The 20,456-nt window shown below is 38.2% G+C and overlaps 1 long non-coding RNA gene across 1 annotated transcript in view; it reads right to left on the bottom strand.

Annotated features, from left to right (window-relative positions):
- LOC124621942 overlaps window positions 1-15,790 on the bottom strand; it is an 84,583-nt gene extending 68,793 nt beyond the window's left edge. The window contains exon 1 of the long non-coding RNA XR_006980589.1: window positions 15,750-15,790. This is a non-coding gene — a long non-coding RNA (uncharacterized LOC124621942). The remainder of the gene's footprint in view (window positions 1-15,749) is intronic.
- Window positions 15,791-20,456: the final 4,666 nt, after the last annotated feature.

The raw sequence follows: 20,456 nt of genomic DNA on the forward strand, positions 1-20,456 counted from the left end.
GCGAACTCACAGTGTGCTGGAGGGTCCAGGCATCATGTCCTGGTGCTACCTGTCTATTCCATCTGCTGCCTTCATCACCTTCACATCAGAGAACACTCTTGGCATATTCTTGCAACTGCTGCAACCCATGCAGAGCTCAGCTGGAAACTGCTATCCCAGTTGACAAGGTAATCGTCCACTGCCTCTTTGGTGATCAAATGCCATAACCCATTTGCTTAGCACAGCACCTTGGTCTGTTCAAAGTTAAACATATGACCTTCACTGAGGCTGTGCACTATAACTGTAGATTTGTCCATTTGGCCAAGGCAAACACTTCTCACATGTTCTAAGTGGTGCTGTGTTTAGCCAATGTATTGTTTTCTTGCAACTGATGCTATAGACTCCAGGTGTCTTAGTCCTAATTTGTCTTCCACTGAGCTGAGCATATTTCTGAATTTAGCTGATAAACAGAAAAAGGTTCTGATATTTTTCTCCAAAATCCTGGCAGTCTTGGCCATAGGTGGTCCAGCATAAGGAAGGAATGCAGCATTGAACAAGCCATTTTGCAACTACCCTCTGATACTACCAAAGAGGTGAGGAGAGAGACCCGCAGGATCCTTGACAAAGCAAAAATATTGAAAACTAACATCTCTCTGGCAGAGCACAGGGCAATATGTTACCTCTGAAAAGATGAAGACACAGTCATCCTAGTAGTTGATAAAGGCAATGTAATGGTACTGCTACAATCAGTTGGTTACTGGGAGAAGATTGTGATGCGTGATGCAATTACAAAATCCATCCTACAAGCAAGTAGAAAAGGATCCTACAACAGTGACGACAAGGAAGACCATTTCACCCCTACACAACTCAGGAATGGACAAGAATATGGTCAGAGGCATGTCCTCCAGAGCACTGTTATCACCACAGTTGTATGGCCTCCCAGCGATACACAAGAAGGGAGTTCCACTAAGTCCAACTACTAAAGGCTCTTATGAGTCACTGTTCACACCATGTCAAAAAATCAATGGAGTCTGTGAAGGTGTTTCAAGAAATGTATCTGGACAGGGGTGACCTCCTGGTCAGCTTGGCTGTCATGTTTCCTTTCACACACGTACCCCTAGATGATTCCTTGACATTCTGGGGAGCCACTTTGCCCATGACACTGTAGAATTGTTCCACCACACACTCACTACCACCTATTTCCATTGTGGTGGAAAGTTCTACCAACAGTTACATGGAGTTGCCACGAGATCCCCCCTAGTGCCAGGCATCACAATTCACTTCAAGGAAATCGCTCTTGAAACTGCATTCCTGAAACCAGATGTGTTCTGCCAGTACGTGAATGACATATTCATGGTTTGGCCAGGAGAATATAAAGTTCACTATGGAGGTAGATGCCTACCTTTCCTCAATATCCCGATAAAGGAGAAAACTGATGGCACACTGAGACATTCTCTCTACAGAAAAAAAGATGCACATGGACCTGTACCTAAATTCCTGTAGCTTCGGGAAATCTTTCACAGGAATGGCTACTGGAAGACACAGATAAGACATGCTCTCCAGCCAAACAAGAAGAAGAATGTAGGTGATCCAGAAGAAGATGCAAAGCATCTGGCATTCCTTCTACATGCTGGACCACCCACAGCCAAGATTGCCATGATTTTGGAGGAGACTAAAATCAGAATCATTATCCATTCAACAGCTAAAATTAAAAATGTTCTTGACTCAGTGAAAGACGAATTAGGACTACAGGCACCTGGAGTCTATAGCATCAGTTGTGAATGTGTTAACAATACATTGGCCAGATGCAGCATTGCACTTTTCAGCGCCACTTAGAAAATGTGAGAAGTGGCCAAATTAAAAAAACCTGTAGTTGTAGTGCAGAGCCTCAACAAAGATCATATATTTAACTTTGAACAGATCAAGGTGCACAGCCATGGAAACAGGTTCTGGGACTTGATCATCAAAGAGACAGTGGAGATAATGGGTCCATGATGACCTTGTCAACCGGGATAGTGCCTGGACCCTCCAGCAAATTGTGAATTCCCCCCCCCCCCCCCCCTACTCCACCACCACTGTCCATGGCTATCCCCATCACTGTACATGATTCCCCTTCTGGAGGTGAATGACTGGCATGCCTGTTGCAGACAAGGCAGAGGAGCCTTTGGTCCACCAATTATAAAGACACACCATCCACATTAACCCAACACTTCATCTAAAGACGACGCGTTGCAAATTTATCAAAATGTTGCTGCAGAATGACACCTTGACTCAGGAGATAACCCGAGAAAACATCCTTGTCGAGATTTGTCAAGAATGGCTGCATTTCCTTATGCCTGATGCAGAGACTATCGACCATTTTCCCATTTTGGTGGCAGTCGTAGGTACATTTTTTACCCCTCTTGAAAAGAGCATGATCCCTTTCAGTGATCAAGGAGAGATTGTCCCAAAGATGTCAAAATATATGCTATCAGAACCAAGTTAACAGCTGAATTCTTTACATTTTGTTCTTTGCAATACTGAGAAAAGTAACCAGCAACTGCATCCATAAGCTTTTCTCTTAGGAATTATCTACAGGCTGTGACAGAGGAAGAAATGCAAATATTGAGAAGGCATCAACAAAAGATTTCTGAAGAAAAAATTGGTTATGAGGGTGACTCGTGTATGGAGTGTGTAGTGACCCAGCTACACATGACTAACAAAATTAAGACCTAACCTGTTATGTTATCTAGTTCAGGTATGAATCAAGCCATATGTAGTGATTGTGATTCAGTCCTACCACTAAATTTTCGTCAAACTACCATAAAACACTGAGTCAATCCTGCTCATTGCAAATCTAATGTGGTGTGTAAAAAAATACTCTCTGATTTCTGCAAACAAAAGTTTATGAGTACACAGTTAAGTACAGTACAACTGCATGCATACATGGTTACGATGACGTGGCAGTAGGTCAATTACTTCTAAGTGACAACACAGTGCTCAGTCTGCATATATTGTGCCAATCAGGTGTAAGCAGCTCTGCTGTCATTGGCTGTTACATTCCGACTAATAAAGGATGTCACAATTTGAACAAATACAATGCCTACATAACAGCAAATTAAATTTCCTCACGGAAATTATGGTGCACACATGTTTCACACTCACCCAAAAGATACTTAAAATAGCAGGTGGTGGCAGAAGCACTAAAATTATGAATGAGAGAAATAGGCATAGGATTGGAAACAACTACACAGATGGAGGTCAGCAACGTCTACATTAATAACAAAATTTCAGTAACATAACATATATGTTACAAAAGAAGCAAATTAAAGATTATTTTCGTTCAAAATAGGAAGTTCACAATTTTAATAGTTTTTTTAGTCTTTGACAAGAGCTAAAGTAGTTATCCTTATCCGTTATGATGCAGGCGGTGAAGTGCAATGTCATCAGCAGCTTATTGTTGCAAGCAGCGTGTTGAAATCAGCTCCTTCGTATGTAGATGCTGCAAATGATTTATCTCATGTGGAATTTTACTTTCCACTCAGCCACGATTTCGTCAGTTGCATATTATAGGCCAGTGGATAGTTGGACATTGTTACAGTTGTTGCCAACATTCAGCTTTGCACGAGCGATTTGTCATGTCTCTCATGCACAACACTGAAGTAACACAGTTTAGTAAAGGGTTTTAAAGTTATTTCAATTGTGGAATTACAGTCTATTCATTTACCACACCACTAAATTGACCATGAACTGGCCACGGCTGGTTCTAACATGCATACTCATAATGAACAGTTTCTATACGCCTGTGGCACAATTAACGGTTCATGCACATAGTAGTCAGCAACAGTGTGAATATGCATTGAAACAATAAAGTATTTAAAATGCACACGACACAGTCACAGCGAACATAGTTCTTTCCAGAACATTGTAACTACGATGTCATCTGTCCACAGCTACATTGTTGTACTTACCCGACACAGTTCATTTAGTGTTTTTACACAGTCTAGCTTCTCTGTCCACTTTAAATGTTTTTACATTCCATTACAGGAAGGAGCAGAAATGCATCTCATCATTAATCAGCTTCATTCCCACCGATTGTTTCACGACATGACATAGTCAGCACACTTTTAACTTCCTTCTGCCTTCTCACTACAAAACATGAGTGCAACACATGCTCTACTCACACTGCTTGACCCCCACAATCAATATTCTGGTCACTCTTGCTCTGCTCATACAATATCTCAGTATACATTTAACTTTACAAATTCATTCCAATCAAAATTAATGCAATAAATGATAAATGAAGAATCAAAATATTTTACATATTCAGCAGACAAGAAAACCTAATTACCAATGTCCAAAATGGAGATAATATCAGTTGTATACTATTATTTTCAACAAACAGTTACTCATTACATTATAGAACAAAATAAACACTATGATATATCACCAGAAATTTGTGTCAACTGTGAGAAAAGAAAGAAAGCAAGAAAGAAAATAGAAAAAAACTTCTCATATAGGCTGCAACTAGCAATGTCTTAACATTTTCCACTAAGTGCTACTTTTAACTGTTGCACCCACCAGTCATGCAGATTGTGTACAGTATTGCTCACCATCTGATGATTGTCAAAGACTTTTCCTTTTTCAAAACTCCCTTGCACACTGTTATTGTGTCTGTCAGAAGTAGAATCCTACAAGAGAATCAATGTTTCTATTGACAAGGCAAGGGTCCCAAGTTCAAGTCTCAGTCTGGCACACAGTTTTAATCTGCCAGGAAGTTTCAAAAATAGTCAGCATTTGAAAATATAACATGGATAAATAAAAAAATCTACTCACCAATCAGCAGCATGAAAAAAATACATAAAAAGTGTGGAGACATGAGAGCTTCCAGAGCCAGTGGCTTCTGCTGCTGTAGCCACACATGTAGTCCACCAACATAACAGGCTGGTCCAGAGGGTTGCACACACACACACACACACACACACACACACACACAAGGCCACTGCCATCTCCAGCAGTTTGGGCTGGAATGAAACTGTCATGTAGAAGTGGCACTCGTAGGTGTGGAAAATAAGATGCAGAAATACACAAGGATGAGGGAGGAAGTAGGATCACTAGGAATTATTATAATTATCGATAGGAAGAATTTGGGGCATCAGATGCTGCATCAACAATCTGCACTGTCATGTAGCCATATGTTGTGCATGTATGGGATCATTGATACAATGTGGCTCAGAAGTATGTGAGGCTTGGAAGGCAGTGAATAAACAGAGGAAAGAAGAGATTGAATGGACGTTGAGTCAGTGATGGTTGCTTTCTGGTCCAAGCTGCTAGAGATAGCAGTCATGTGTGTGTGATGTGTGCTTGCTTGTGTGAATGGATGTGTGCATGTTTCCTTTTCTAAAGAAGGCCATATTTTTATTGGGGCTGTCTGCAAACTCAACAAGTCATCTTTACACTGAGAAGCAGTCTGTCTTTTCCTTATGTATCCACAATGTCAAGTGCCCACAAGTAGCCCATGTTGTATTCCACTGCCAGCACAATATTTAGGCTACCATGTGGCCCTGACACAGCAGTTTGGATTCCACAGCCAAACCAAGGTGAAGTCTCCAGCCAACAAACCAAGAACAACTTCCAATCACCAATCCAGGACAACTTTGCCTGTGCTGTCCCCATGAGCAGCCAGCCAGTCAATAACAAGCCTCCATCTCACTGATTATGCTCCCTGCAGACTCTGGCACTCGGACTTGATGTCTGCCGGTTCATTGACACCATTATGGACACCTCCACTTTTGCAGCTTCTAGGGGCAGCCTGCCAGTCAACAATGAACCTCTGCTGCCAACCTCGGTCTCTCAGGACTCAGGCACCACAATTTGGTAATCGCTGGTTCACTGGCTTTTCTATATTAAACTCGGACAGCCACCCTAGGCATGGTTTACCTTGACTTGCAAACTGTACTGTCAAAACTCCACACTAATTGTGGTTTGCTTCAGATATATTACTCTCCTTCTTGACATTTTGTCATCCAGTTCTAGCAACAGTCATTCAGAATAAAGTGAGTCTTGTTTTGTGTCTATCTGGAGCCTTATCTTGTTGTGTCAGCTCGCATAAGGACACCAATCAGTAAGAAAATAAAAGATAAAAGGGAGCAAAGAAAAGGAATAGTTACTGAAAAACAATGCTGAGACAACACAAATTATTGTACATATAGGTCAAGCGGTTTCCAAGAACCAAGCACATGTAGTACAGGCAGTTCCCATCTGCAAATTTCTGAAAAACTGGTGTCAGGAGGGAGAAGGCAAATGCCATGTGTAGTGAAACAGGCACTGATATCATGATTGCCATGTTGTAGAGTTTATTCTACAACAGAATTCTGAGTGTTGACATTATTCACCCTCTGCCTATGCCCATTCAGTCTTAATGATAACTTGAAGATAGCCGTGCCCAACGTAAAAGGTTGAACACTATTTACGTAAAAGTTGGTACATGACTTATTATTTCACAGGTGGCTCTTGCACCGATAGTACATGTTTCACCAGTTATAGGAGGATGTGTGGAATAATCGGATCTACTGCTGGATGTTTGTGTCGTTCTGGCACAATATTTCGGCCACGTAACTCGTTGCATTCTTCAGGTGCTACCTGAGACTCAGGTAGCACCTGAAGAAGGTAATGAGTTACATGGCCGAAATATTGTGCCAGAGCAACACAAACATCCAGCAGTACACTCGATTATTCCACATGTCAAGATCTCACCGGAGGATGCATTGGACAAGTCTTATAATGGGGTTGGTTCAGGGGTAGGAACATTAGAGTAGGAAAATTGGTGCAAAAGGATAATGGTGTCTAATCAAGATATTGCAGATATTAGAGGGCAACAACAAGCTGTTCTAGATGAGGAGGGCAAAATATCAGACAGAATGGACCTCATTTCAGGGCAGGATTTTAGTAAGTCATGGCCCTGTCAAGTAGCTAATTAACAGTTTCAAGACCAGGATGGTACTGAGTAACAAGAGATGTATTCCTAAGTTGTTTTTTGGAGTACCAGGATTGGTTTTCGTGGCCTGAGAAATCTGCTATTGAACTGAGTTTGTGAAACAATTATTTACAGGGAAGGCAGAGTTGAGAATGGTGGTGTGTTGCTATGAAGGATCTGCATCTGAACAAATACATTTGAATCAAATGCCAATGCTTCATGGGACAGAATGTCTGATGACAAAGAAAAGATGACAACTGTAAAATTGAAGTACTAGTGTTTGTATGTTTAATGTGAACATAAATATGTAGTTGATCCTCAGTGAAGGTGCGGTCAACATCATGGATGGTGGCATGAGATTTGGAATAGAACCATGTGAAATTTAATTAGGAGATTCTAAAAATTTCAGCAGGTCAGCCCTCACCATGAGCCTGTTTGGCAAAGATATCATCAATGTGTCTAAACCAAATCAGGGGCAGACATATAAACAGATCATGGGTATGGCCACAGCTAACAGGATGGTTCCTTCCTGAGTCGGCCTTTCCATGGGTCTCTTGGAGGGTGCTTCCCTGTGATCCATAAATCTTCAGCCCCTGTTCTGGTTTAGGTATGTGGGCATTTGGCAGTGGTGAGTATGCAGGATAATATTCAGATGCTGTTGTCATGAATTAGACAGTTTATTGAAGTGATTACATATAAAATAGTCACAGAGTGCTTAACATTACAGATATACCACACCATGTCATACAGGAAAACAGAAAGACAAAGACAACAATTTGTATAATTTGTTCATTGTTTCTATTATCAATTGGTGCTCGATGTTGATCTCATCAATTGATGACATCTTTGCCATATCGACTCATAGTGAGGTAGACCTGTTAAAATTTTCGAAATCTCGAAGCATATTCTCCCACTTGGTCTTATTCCATGTCTCATGACACTTTTCTTTATGACAACCTCATCCTTACTGAGATATACACTTCTGTTTACATTAAACCCACAAATGAACAACTGCACTATCGCTTAAATTTTGACATTTGCCATATTTTCATGTCAAATGTTTCCTCCTGTACACCCATAGCATTTGAGGCAAACATATTTGTTCAGTTGAAGACTTTTTACAACAGTACACTACCATTCTCACCTAAGTCTTCACTGTTCATAATCATCCCACTACTCTAGTTCAAAAGCAACTTTCCTGGGCAATCACATTCAATCACAGTGCTGGTGATCCCTCCAAAAAAAAGCTTTGGAGTAAATTTCTTGTCACTCCATACTATCCTGTTCTTGAATGTATTAATCAGCTATTTTAAAAGGATTATGACTTCCTAAATTCTCACCCAGAAAATGAGATACATTCTGACTGATATATTGCCCAAATTACCTTGTATAAATTTTTGTTTCCCTGTGCCCCTACATCCCAAATCTCTGCAATATCCTGGTCAGACCCTACACTCCTTCTGCATATCAATCATATTGTACAATATTTTCTAATAATTTTGGGTTGAGTAACAAGATATCAGTTATACTTCATTTTCAAGTTCCACAATGTTTAGAGAATTATACTTACAAAACATAAGACCAATCCATTTGATAGTTTTCCTGTAATTAACTGAGAGAGAGACTGCCATCTTATGTGGGGGGCGGGGGAGATTTAGTATCTGGCAGAATTATTGGTATTGTACAACCAGGTGGGGCATCACTCAACAGGAGGCAGGTGTAACTCATGCCTGACAGTTGCAGTGAGCTGGGCATGGCAGCTTTGCGAGTCTACCTAAGCCAATAACATAAAACGACTTTGTGAATGTCTCTGAGGCAGCACCTCAGTGTTGTCGCAGCTCTGTAAATATCTACTGATTTCACCTGCAGCCATCAGCAATTCACAGCTGAAAGCTGGCAACAGTGTTGTAAGCTGTCGAGGATCTTCTTACGCCATCTTACCTATAGTAAATTACTTGCATTCTGCATTCATTACTACTTTCTTTTCTCAGTTAAGACTGAAACTTATTTACAGTTGGCTTCTGCTACTCTTCTTCTCCTCAGTAAGCAATATTTAGATTCTAGACTGTACAGGTCCAAAAGCCTGTGTTTGTCATTTCTGTGCTGCATTTCAAGAGCATATATATCATTTTTGTGGGGTCTGTTGTTATTTCTACAGAAGGTTTCAGGTTGAAAGTTAACAAGAGTTTCTGTAAATGTGTTCTGTTTTGAATTCTTTGTAAAAATTATAAAACTCATCCAATAGAATCAAATTTTCATTTCCTTCTGTTAATCTGTTGAGGGTTTACAAAAAGCTTTATAATGTAATATTTACATTCATCATCTGTGTAAACAAATTTTCACTATTTTCATAGGTATGTAAGAACATTCTTCAATAAAATATTTTTTTTCTATTTTGGTGTGTCGGATTTGAAATGAAACTCCATCTTTCTACAATTTCCTTCACAGTCGTCCTCATAGGCTGATTACTGTAACTGATGCTGCTATGAATTTCATATATACAAGTTAATTTAATTATGTTATGCTCACAGAAGCACAAATTACAGATTTTCTGTAACATACCAGAGACTACGTCAAATGTCTGCAATAAAGGGATGTCAGCAATGCCACTACTCCTGCTGGATAGTGCAGAACTTGGTGTATTTCTCTGCAGTCTTTCAACATCAACTACCCATTTCTAAGCACCAAAAAAGTGTAAAGCCACAGTCCTGGTTAATTTGCTAATTCTTAATTCAACAGCTTCCTTGATCACAGACTCCTGCATGTTGTTGTGCAAAAACCACAGTTTTGTCTCATCAAACGTAATTCAATGTTTGGTTGTGAGGATAATTTCAGCAACCATGGATTTGTCAAAAACGGAGTGCACAAATATATCTGATAGTGTATGTCAGCTTGTAGTATACTGACAAATGAAATCACCCACCAAATTTAAAACTTATAGGTAAAACACATGACACTGTTTACATTCCTTCTCTCCCCAATGAACTGTGAACTCAGTATTAAGCCGCAAACAATTCTTGTGACCAAATGATTAAAATATTGGCACAATGTGACTGTTCATAAAAAAGCCATCAAAATAGTGAATAAAATACGGCTAAAGGAAGACAAAGCTGAGTTTTTTTTCTATATGCTAAATCCCACACAGAAAAGGGTAGTGTTAAATACATTTATTCACTTCCCAAAATAATTTAAATTTCACTTACTTTGCTGTGTGATGACTGCACATTCTGAAGAAACAGTACTTAGTTTGTATTTGAATTTTATTTTTCAATTACTTTTTCATGCAGTTAACAATGAGGGAATTCAGCCGCAGTGATACACTCAATAAATACCACATGAGGTCAGTGCTGGTCTTGTGACATGATGAGTAACCACGATTGAAGATTAAGAGCCCTCCAAACTGCCTTGTGGGTATTGTTAAGCAAAAAAAGCCTGATGGAGGGATACCTCTAACAGAAAATCATGGGGCAAGGGAACTGAGGAAGATGGAGTGAACCCATCACTTCCATGAGAAAAAATGTTACATAAATCCTAGTCCTCTACATTGAAGGTTGATGACTGGGCTAACAAGACACCCTGTTACAGGGATACATTACGAAACACCCAAAACAAGCTTCACAAACGGATTCATATGTTTGTGGGTATGGCAACAAACAGGAATTATGACACAAAAATATACAGATGGAGACATGGAATGTTCATATGTTGAATGCACCAGGTACAGCAAAGGCATTGGATGATAAATTGCGAGAATACAAAACGAATGTCTTTGCCTTACAAGATATCAGTAAGAAGGCAGGCAAAATGGAAGAACTAATGCATCTAGCATAATGGGACAAGGCAGTGAAAAGGAGAACAAGGAATAGAAAGAGCCTGCTGAAGTTAAATATAAAGCAGCCAGGTAAAGATTCTGTTACAGTAGAATCAAAGATTGATTTAAGAACATTTCCATCCCAGGTGTACCTGTCCCTACAGAATAAAAGCATGACAAAAGTATATCTTATGAGAAAGACCCTGACTTTGTCACCATACAAACAACTGATAATGATCTATGTAAAGTAACATAAATGGTTTCTTTTTAAATATTACACTGAAATAGCTGCTGAGTAGCACACCAAGAGGAGCATTGCCTTTTTTCAAGGAAGCAATTTTCTCTTAAAACGCAAAAATAATTTGAAGTAACTACCACTATGAGTAGATTAGCACTCTCCTTCATGAAGAGATTTACAGAACATGATGCATGTGTGTAAATGAATAAATAAATCAACCATTCCATACCTTGCACTCCATTTTAATGTATATATATTTAAGTAGTCTACAATAGGACACTGATTCATTGTGGCTAACAGAACCTGTTAATAGCTTCTCAAAATGGGTTTCTCAAGCGACTTTACAAAGAAAACAATATATACAATCTCACAAATGAAGTCCTTGTTGCACAGCAAAAACTATCCTGCTGACATCCTGTGAACTTACCTGTGCCTTTTCCTGGAAAAGTTTTTCACACATCACATCAATAGCCTGCCTAATCATACAAAACAACCACCAAATACTCTTAAGCCATTTCTAATGAATGATTGTTTGACCCAGTAAATGTTTTCTTAAACTATAAAAAGCAGTGTACCAATTTTTTGTAAAATCAGATTGTTGGGGATTTGAATTTGTGCTATTCATACTCTTTCTGTTTTTGTTCACATATAATTTTCAATGCAAAATGTGACTGTTACACATCACGCACTTTGTTGCTTACTATTTCCTCCAGTACTCAGGTCATGTATTATAAAACAGTTATCTTTCAGAGAGCAGACAATTACATGGTTCAGATAATTTCTGTGGAATGTGTTATAATGTTTCAACAGAGTGGAAATGATACCAAATCATGAACAAGGTTCTTCACATTATGACACTAACATTTTTACAAGCTTTAAAACCCTTGCTTCACATAAACCTGTCCTATCATGCATTAAGTTCCTGAATTGCAGAAATTTCTAAAAAATGTTTAGCTTCATTTCAATGTCTAAGTAACTTGGTTTGCATTCACCAGTAAGCCACAAGTAGGCCAACAAATTATCACATCAAAAATGTCATACAACTCTATTCTAAGAGCATAATCCAAGTATTTGTTTAAGCCTCCTTGTAACCTAATTAGTTTAGGAGCCACGTAAAATTACTGTAATGTTGGGACTATAAGTGTGAATTTTGTATGATGACATCAACTGCATGTAAACATGTTCAAAGGTGAATAAATATTCTTTTCTGTTCAGTTATATGTCCGTTTACATTTATTGTCTGTCTGTTCCTACAGACAAACACTCTTTCCGAGTACCACAATATGGAAATAAAGACCAGAATATCACTACCCAATGGCAAGCTCAGTTCTAAAGCATCATAGTTAAACCTTTCTACGGCCGTATGATTAATGCATTACACTGACTAAAGATAACACTGACAAAAGATGACTATACAAAAATATTTTGGGCATTAACTACAGTGAACTTACATCTGCTTGTGTATTATTGGAGTTCTAATAAATAATATTCCAGGAGTTAAAGAAGTTGGCCATGACACTGGAGCAGAGATGATATACTTCCATGAGTTCTTAATATTTGTGACTAGAGGCCAGGTAGGTATTTATACAATTATTACAAATAGATACTCCACATATTATAAATTTAACATTATAATTCTTGATTTGTTTTCCCTTAATGTAAGTGGATGCATAAAATTAATATACTGTAACTTTGAACAGTTCTTTCTAGCCAATATCTGATGTGAGTGAATGTCAGTAATCTAAAATCTCTACACTGAGAAACCAAGAAGCTTTTACAACCATTAAAAAACATGAAGACCTATCTAAACAACTTTTCAATTATAGATATCACTTTAAAGCTCATTCTCCCTTTCTGTCTCCACAGAGCTAAAACATTTATCTCTGCAAACTATAACAACAATGTACAAGCAGTAATTGTCTTTTAGAGACACAAATAATTGATTAATTTTCACGTAAATCTATTCTTTCCACCGTTGCTTTGAATCTGTATCATGGTTTCCAATCACTCCACCATAGCTCATGAATGGGTGTAATTTTTTGTATGAAATAACACACAATTAAAATATCATCTGAATAACTTACAACTCCAATAAATTGAATCATCAGTATACAAAAAATTTATTTAAGAATAGTCAATTGATAGTCAATGTGCAATGTACAAACAAGTTTTGTGCAAATGAACATAAAAAAGTAAAATTGACAATTCTAAATGTGCAGCAATAGGCAGGCATCAGAATGGCAACGATTTGTTCACACAAAAGCATTAGGCCTACTACACAATTTATCTCCACGATTTGAATTACAACAGTGCAAAATAATTCTTACAAGTTTCATTGTTAAGCCATAACTAACACAGTATATGATAACTATTGATTTCACAATGAGTCACACATACTTAATCTCTCTTGTAAATTTAGGGGCAAATAACTAAATTATTTCTAGCAAGGTTAGGGTGAACGCATATAATTTCGCCATAATGCATTCATCAGAGGCGCAAAAATCAAAATCAAAATGAGATTTTTACGTCAGTCTTAATTGTTTTAGCCAGTAACACATACATGCATGTCACAAACTTCTTCCACTGTTATTTAGAGGTACAAACGAACAGCAGAAAGAACATTACGACACACAACAATTGAGTGATCGTAGTAACAGCCTCTTCTTTTTCTTCATTCTAGCAAATTATTGCCTATAAATTTCAAAGCATGTTTTTTCCAAAGAGTAACAAACACAACAGAAAGAGAAATACAAAATTTCGCTCATTGTCAGGCAATGAGAGTCTCTCAATAATGATTAATATCAACTGAAAATGACTGAGCTGCGTCGTTTAAAAGTCTGTGCTGCGTTTGTCGATGCCAGTTTTAATGGTATGGTACATAAATGAACATATTTGCAAACTACGGAATACTTTCTGAAATATTTAAATGTTCATTAATTTGTCTGCTCTTCGCGACTGACTGGTATTTCTTTAGGTCCGCTGGCAGACTCAAGAGGTGCCTCTATTGAAAGAACGCCGTCATTTATGTAAGACTTCAGCTCTTCAATTTTCACGTTTTCGGGAATTGTTACCTGGCGCACAATTTCTTGGTAAAATCTGCTTCCGTCCTCGGATGTCCTGTCCATCTTCGCCGAGAGCGTTAATAAACGATCCTTCAATGACACTTGTATTTCTTCTGGTTTGAAACCTTCAACGTCAATGTTATACCGATATGATTTTGGTGAAGTGCTGGTGCCGGATATCGGTATGTAACGAGGCCGTAACCTATTGAAGGGAAAACCGCCCATGATTTCCCTCTCCAGTCTCTCAACCTGCCGCTCCATATCGCGTGCCAAGGACCGAAGATCAGAAGATCTGCTGAAATCCCAGAAACTGCGGCACTGGGCAGGCTGCCGCAACGCTTGACGAACAGCTACAGTAGCTGGCATCACTCTTCCGAATGATCGCAACATAATGTATACGATGTAACTCACTAGTGCAGAAACACAGGGCACGTAAGGCCTCACGCTTTCCACTGACAAACTGCGCGCAGTGGGCTTGTAACCCGCATTTATACGATGCGGCTTACCGCGACGCTATACGCCTTGCATCAGACAACAACTAGACGCATCTCGAAAGTACCAGAGATCTCACACATCTGCGCAGTACAGCCGACCAATAGAATCTCAGAAACGTAGTTACGCCGTTGTTTCTCTTTGGTGGGACGAGAAAGATCTGAATCAGAGCGGTGTTGCACAATGATACTGCGAATTTACATATGATTTCAGAAACGCGTTAAGTTTTCACGTTGCTGCAACAGAACTAACAATTGCAACAGCTAAACATAAAAGAATTTTCTAAAAACAAAGTATAGTATTGTAGGATACTTACAAGTAAAATAAAGTATAAACGAAAGTGAATTTTGCCACATATAATGTACATGGGGCCTGTGTACTTCCAATTTTTTATTTATTTACAATAACAGTTTGTCAAAACTTCGATATATTAAAGCGGCTTTCACACCATCAATAATTGTCAGTTGGCAACGCGACTTCACAATATTACATGTTGAATACGTAAAGCGTGTGCCTCAATTATATTCGGTACGGCTAGTAAACAACGAATAAGTGGAAATGCATCCAAGAATGGCTGAAAAAAAGGAGCGACTTGGCGTATGTAAATTCAGTGACCCGAAAGATTTAATAAACTATTTTTGGATGAGCCCTGCATCTTACGACAAATGGTTATGTTGATGCAGTTTAACGTACCGAAGCAAAATAGATTACTGAGAGAGGCAATCGCAGCAGATGATAGAATGAAGTGCAACTTTTAGATTTCTGGCGACATGCAGGCCAAACAAATGCCTTAAGTTTAGTGCCGTAATATCAACAAACACGAATAGCAAAACTGTTACTGAAACCTGTCCCGTGATTACAGCTATCCTGCGTTGATATATTCAGGTAATTAACGTAATATACTTATGTTTTGTGATAATGTGGTGAGGCTGACATATATTTCGCAAATCTTTTAGTAGCTACTGCAAATATATGACGTACTTTCATAAGTACAAGCCATTTTCGTACACTGCTGTGTAATCAGCAAGTTAATAGGATTACTGTTTTCAGATTAACAAAGAAAGCAATGCCATTGACCACTATAATGTTGTAGTCACTGTCTGTATAGTCCTCACAAAACCAGCTTGTGTTAAGAGATAACTTGAAAAATTGAATCTGAGCAATGACATACACAAATACGGACAGATAACATAAACAGCAAACAGTACATACATGGCACACTAACTCCGAGTGGCTGAGTTCTGACAACACCTGAATGGCGACTATTGTCAAAACCGCCAGTTCCAGATGACATACGCTCTTTACGTAGTAGCAATATTGAAACATTTTGGAGGAAGAATAAGCCAAGTAATTACCAGTGAGGATTATGATCTTTTATTGAAAGCAATACGAGCACTTGGCGTGCATCAAGTAAGGCTACGTAAATGTAATTAAAGACTTGTCAATATTGGTAGTGTTGACATTGCGTGTACCCCTCAGATGCCAATATATTACCGTTTTGATAATATTATTAAATGTGAAGGGATCCCTTAGTTCAATACTTTGAAGGTTACGACGATTATTCAGTTCTTTACATAATAATGCCCAATTAATCTTTGATTATATTAGTCATATCGTTACTCATTAAAGACGTAGTCGATAATATTTTTTCGAAAATGCAACTTTACATGAGGTTGCTTACATGATTTAAATCGTAGTAATACTCGACAAAATATCAGCCCGATGAAAATACTGGCAAAACAGACAAATGTACGAGGGTACGTCAATTACTATCCGCAAAGTAGTTATAAAATTTTATTGTAATCAAATAGGAAGCTTACAAGAACATCGTTTTTCGACATAGTCTCCTTGCGTTTCAATGCACTTGGTCCATCGTTGTACAAGCTTCCTGATGCCCTCATAAAAGAAGGTTTTCGGTTGAGCTGCGAGTCAGGAATGCACCGCTTCTTTCACTGCTTCGTCCGAGGCAAATGGGCGGCCCCTTAATGCCTGTTTGGGTGGACCAAACAAGTGATAATCAGAAGGAGCAAGATCGGGACTCTATGGAGGATGATCCATTACTTCAAATTTGAGTTTCTGTTGCGTTTCAGCTGTGTAGGCAGCAGTATGCGGACGGGCTTGTAGTGCAACGACACACCTTTCGACAGCAATCCTCGGCGTTTGCTTCGTATTGCAGGCGTTTAGCTCGGCATAAGCATCTCACTGTAACGTACACTGTTTGTTATGACCCTTTCCCCATTATGTTCCAGTAGTGGACCTTGTGCGTCCCAAAAAACCGTATGCATCATTTTTCCTGCGGACAGTTGGGTCTTGAACTTTTTCTTGCACGGCAAATTTGGATGTTTCCATTCCACACTCTGCCGTTTACTCTCCGGCTCGTAATGATGGATCCATGTTTCGTCACCAGTAATGGTCCTGTCTAAGAAGTGGTCCCCTCCGTTAACATAGCGATCCAAATGTGTTTTCCAGATGTCGAAGCGCGTTTGTTTATGCAACTGTGTGAGTTGTTTTGGAGCCCATCTTGCACAAACTTTATGAAACCCAAGTCTGTTGTGAATGATTTCATAGGCAGAACTGTGACTAATTTGCAGGCGATGTGCCACTTCGCCAATAGTTAATCGTCTGTCTAAGAGAATGATTTCACGCGAACGCTCAATGGTTTCTTCATTTGTGGCGGTAAACAGTCGTCCGACTCCTTCATCGTGCATAACACTTGTGCGACCGTTTCGGAATTTTTACAATACATTCGTAAACACTCCGTTGTGGCAAAACACTGTTCCCGTACTGTACCGAAAATCTTCGATGATTTTCGGTCCGTGATATGCCTTCCGACCACAAAAAACGGATCACTGAACGTTGTTCTTCTTTGGTATTGTATTGTATTGTATTTTTATTGATCCAGGCAATCATAGTATTGTACAGCTGTACATATGATATTGGATAGGTCAAGAGAGCTATTTACAGTAATTTTTACAAATTGATGTTTACATTATTTTGTAGCAAGGAAATTATCTATCTTCAACAAAACAGTAAATACAAATCAAAGAGATGTAAGGTTTTACATACGATATTGGATAGGTCAAGGGAACATATTTGCAGGTAATATTTAATAAATTGATTTTACATTATTTTGCAATGAGGAAGTTAGCTTTCATTAACAAATCAGTAAATGCAAATGTTGTGTGGTAAAATACAAACAGCCAATACAAATGTAATAGTAAAGTAGCCCAGTGTATTTCATAGACATGCACAATATATAATTTTCAGACCTAATTGAACATTTATCATATTTTTCACATTTTTAACCCCTTTCAAAAAAATGATCAACTGCATAAAAGCAATGATCCAAGAGATATTTTTTTAACTTATGTGTGAAGGCTCTTGGGTTCTTTGTTGCTTTGATTTCATTGGGTAAATTATTATACATTTTTATCCCAACATTTAAGACACTTTTTTGGTAGCAGGTAGTTCTGGACTGAATCATATGTAGGTCAGATTGCTGCCTTGTTGCATAGTTATGAATATCTCCATCGAATTTTAGTGTGCAGTCATTGTTTAACAGGTATGACTTGACAAATGAGACAGACAGCGGAGCAGCCAAGATTAACAGCACGGCAGCAATAACGAAACTAACATAGCAGCTTGAAAATTGTGAAGATATGATAACAAATAAACAAAGCATGCGTCATCAACGTAAAACGACAGTACCACCAAAGTAAACAAAAATATAACGAAATTGCGAATAATAATTGACTAAACCTCCTAAAACTGGGCACTTCACGAAATGCATATATGTATCAGGCATTTATTATATGACTAATGAGTCACAACCAGTCAGTCATGTCATACAAATACCAAGTTCTATTAGTGAGTAGAGAAACTAAGTCGAATGAATGTGTATGCTGGTTTTTGATAAAACAAATGGAAGCGTATACTTTTGTTTGTAGTATATACAAAACTGCAGATGGTCTACGACAAAGAATTGCTAGCATAGCATTTTGCGGGTCAAGTCAGCACCTCCTAAAACGGTCCTGATCAAACACATTGCATTTGTATTTCTTTATTGGTGCTGTAAATCGTGTTTAGATGCATATTTTGCACAAAAGATGTAGAACAAGTCAGGTAGGTACAGTATATGCAACATCATACACTTTGTTATTTTGAAAAGATAAATAATTAAAAATTATTCAGTACATGTTGAAATTGATGACAAAATTAATACAATGAAATAAAATTATAGATTGGTTAAGAATATTTGAGCAGTTACACTATGCTTTTCTGGTACTATAAAAACTCAGAAACAGAATAGAAGCAGTGGTCAAGCAAGTACTCTTTCAGTTTCACTTTAAACTTTTGTAAATTTTGCATCCGTTTCAAATAGGATGGCATGTGATTGTACAGCATTGTGCCTGTATGATACACTCCTCTCTTACAAATGTTTGTACTTACAGTATTGACATGCAAATAATGCTTCTGCCTAGTATCATGAGGGTGGTAATCAGAGTTGTACTAGAAGATATTTTCATCTTTTAAAATACTTCCTTTTGTGAAATTCAGTATTTCATACATATATAAGCAGGGAAGAGGCAGTATATTGAGATTTTTAAAAATTGGTCTACAGGAGTCTCGGGTCTAGTGCAGCAGGGGATACAACCCGTCGGCTTTGGACAAGGACGTCACAAGCCGCCAGAGAGCAGTTTCCCATTTTCGCTTTTGCTGTTATGTTTCAGTTTCGTTTCTTTACTGATTGCTTAATAAAGTGGATCTGTTTATTCTATCTCGTGAGATTTTTTTTTTTTTAAAGCCAAAAAACACTTATCAGCCACTGAAGGGAGCTACAACACTAAGAAGAATCGCTTCTCGATTGGCCACTTGTGACGTCATTGTCCAAAGCCGACGGGTTGTATCCCCTGCTGCACTAGTCCCGGAGTCTCTGTACTTAGCATGGTTTATTATTCTAACAATCTTTTTTCTGTAGCCTAAATGTTTTGTTTGTACCTATGGAGTTCCCCCAAAAGGTAATTCCGTACATCAGACATGAGTGAATACTACCATGGTACATTGTGATCACTGACACACGGCTTGTATTTTGTGCGAGGATTTTAACTGCATACGTAAGTGTGTTTAACTTTTTATTTACATGATTAAAATGTGTCTCCCATTTTAGGTTTTCTGAATATGTATGCCTAAAAATTTTGTGTCGCTCACAGATGAGACAGTTTTTCCATCAATTTTAAAAATCGGTCTTGCAGGATGTAGTTTCTATGAATTTGGAAAATTGACTCACTGTTTTTTCATTATTTATTATTAGCTTGTTTGTTCTGAACCATTGTTTTAAATTTTATATTATATCTGTAGTTGTTTTTTGTAGGCTTTCCTCAACACATGATTTGATTAGGATATTTGTGTCATCTGCAAAAAGTACTGTTCTCCTTTAGTTATTTTTTCTGACGAATCATTAACATAAAGAATGAAAAGAATTGCCCAAGGACTGACCCTTGAGGAACTCCATATGTAATGTTTTGTGCATTACTGCAAAAATTACAATTTTTTGTGTTTTTTTGCCTTTGTATTTTATTTGAGTGATCTGTTGACGGTCATGAAGGTAGGAATGTATCCACTTATTTGGCAGGCCTCGTATTCCATAATTACCTAGCTTAGCTTCTGCAACAGAGTATTATGATCAGCACCGGTCTGCTTTGACACATGAAGTCCTTTGTGATGGCGTGAGTTCACGTTGTGAAGGATTGTAAAGCGTCCTCTACACCGTCAACAATATAGTGAATTATTACTGAATTTCCCCCTTGACTGATCAATAATATTGTGGTCCGGAATGCTGATAATAAAGACACTGACACTGTGATGATTTATCTACTTTGCTGCAAGTAGAAAAAGAAAAGTTGGATGACGAATTGGATG

Source organism: Schistocerca americana, chromosome 7 (genome assembly GCF_021461395.2).
Source record: "Schistocerca americana isolate TAMUIC-IGC-003095 chromosome 7, iqSchAmer2.1, whole genome shotgun sequence".
NCBI classification, from domain to species: domain Eukaryota; kingdom Metazoa; phylum Arthropoda; class Insecta; order Orthoptera; family Acrididae; genus Schistocerca; species Schistocerca americana.